Genomic DNA, 2,500 nt, shown 5'->3' with positions numbered 1-2,500 from the left:
TATTTTCAGAAAACTAGTATCCATCTATCTATCTATTTATCTATCTCTCTCTCTCTCTCTCTCTCTCTCTATATATATATATATATATATATATATATATATATATATATATATATATATATATATATATATATATATATATATAGAGAGAGAGAGAGAGAGAGAGAGAGACAGACAGACAAATAGATAGATAGATACCTACATACATACATACATACATAGGCATACAGGGGAATATATTGTCTCAATTGCGCAAAATTGAAAATAACACTGACATCTCATTTTAACAGATATATTTACGAAATTACATAAAAAATATCTTGAAATAGTAATGAATAAATTTGTTCAATAAAATCACCATTGGCTTCAACCACGGCCTCCAGACGACTTCGGAATCACCTGCAACTCTTCTGGACGGTCTCCTTGTTTAAGTTGGTGAATGACGCCATAATCCTTGCCTTCGGTTTATCTTTGGAGTTACAAGGAGTTTTCTTGGTCTCTCACTCAACTGTGCTCCACACATAATAATCAAGGGCGTTGCAGTCTGTAGAGTAAAGTGGCCAGTTGTTAGTGATGATGTGGTCGCAGAAATTGTCTGACAGCCATGACTTGGTTCTCCTGCTTGTTTAGCATGGTGCAGAGTCCTGTTACCAGACATAGGGTCTTCCAGCAGTCACCCACTTGAGCCAGGGAAGCACTACCTCCTCCTGGCACTTGATATAGGCCTCCGTGTTGAGTCTAAGGCCGTGATGGAAAATGAGTGGATGCATAATATCGCCATCGCTAGTGATCACTCCAGACACCATGATGTTGACTGGATGTATAAATTTTATCACTCTCGGTACATGTCCTCAGATTGACACCCAAACACTTGAAATGTTCGTATTGGAGCTTCCGGTACGAATGCCTAGCAACATAGCGTGTCGTTTCCAAATTTCTGACAGAGTGAATTGCGTCATGGAGCTGTTTTTCTTACAGACGATGCCCAATTGACCCTTCTATAATGTGTAGTCGGCCAAATCAAAAACAAACAATGCGCATGCGCGAAATAAAAAATATAAAACGTCGACAATTTACCCATCGAACCCTGTATATATATGCACACACACACACACACACACACACACACACATACACACACACATGCACACACACACACACACACACACACACACACACACACACACACACACATACTAGTAGCGTTCTGTGGTTTAGATTAATTTGCATTAGCTAAGCTCCACTGAGAATATATAGTACTACCCAGAATTGCCACCATGCCCATCAAAGACCAGACTCATCTGTCTGTCGCGATAGTTACTAAAGATTAGACTTTTAATTATTTGTCAAATGAAACTTCAGGAGTTATCTGCCTTTTCATCTGTGAAATTAATTTTATTTAAGCTAATGCAATTGATCCTCAATACAATTATAATTTTCAACAGAAATTATTATACACTGCTTATCATAGAAATATGAAAGTCTACACACACACACACACACACACACACATACATGAGTATATATTTTTTGTTTTTGTGTCAGTTTTTGCTGATACGTAAGTGCATACGTACACATACACGCACATGTATATATACACCAATACATATACATACACACTACACATATACATCCATACGCATACATACATACATACATATACATACATACATACATACATACATACATACGTACGTATGTACAAACATACATATGTAAATTGTAAATGGATCACCAATCGGATTCGCCGGTGAATCTTCCCGATGTGAGTAGCTGATTTCTACAGGGAGTGTATCCTAAGTCTAATTTTCAGGTAGAACTACTGTACACTGAAGCATTACTCTCTCTTTACTCTTTTACTTGTTTCAGTCATTTGACTTTGGCCATGCTGGAGCACCGCCTTTAATCGAGTTAATCGACCCCAGGACTTATTCTTTGTAAGCCTGGTATTTATTCTATCGGTCTCTTTTTGCCGAACCGCTAAATTACGGGGACGTAAACACACCAGCATCGGTTGTCAAGCGATGGTGGGGAGACAAACACAGACACACAAACACACATACATATATATATATATATATATATATATATATATACGACGGGCTTCTTTCAGTTTCCGTCTACCAAATCCACTCACAAGGCTTTGGTCGGCCCGAGGCTATAGTAGAAGACACTTGCCCAAGGTGCCACGCAGTGGGACTGAACCCGGAACCATGTGGTCGGTAAGCAAGCTACTTACCACACAGCCACTCCTGTGTAACAAAAATTGTAATTTATATTACAAATACAACCAATAGACTTCACATATTTCCAGCTACTCAGCTTTACTTACAAGACTTGAGATGACTCAAGGCTAATGTAAAAGACGCAGGTTTTAAACTGTTCAGTATGTACTTTTGTATGCATTAATGTATCCGTGTTATAAGTATGATTTAGTTAATAACAAAGCATAGACATTCGCCTGAAGTAAAAAAAAAAAAACGATTAAGTTTCTTCTATA

General features: G+C 37.8%; 1 protein-coding gene across 2 annotated transcripts in view; it reads right to left on the bottom strand.

Annotated features, from left to right (window-relative positions):
* The window catches only part of LOC106876948 (glucagon-like peptide 1 receptor), a 478,818-nt gene that overhangs the window by 65,373 nt on the left and 410,945 nt on the right, over nucleotides 1–2,500 (bottom strand). The gene's annotated exons all lie outside the window — the stretch shown is intronic.

This window comes from Octopus bimaculoides, chromosome 4 (genome assembly GCF_046866305.1).
Source record: "Octopus bimaculoides isolate indiv1 chromosome 4, ASM4686630v1, whole genome shotgun sequence".
Taxonomy (NCBI): domain Eukaryota; kingdom Metazoa; phylum Mollusca; class Cephalopoda; order Octopoda; family Octopodidae; genus Octopus; species Octopus bimaculoides.
The sequence above is the reverse complement of the archived record's forward strand: the minus strand, read 5'-3'. Positions and strand labels throughout refer to the sequence as shown.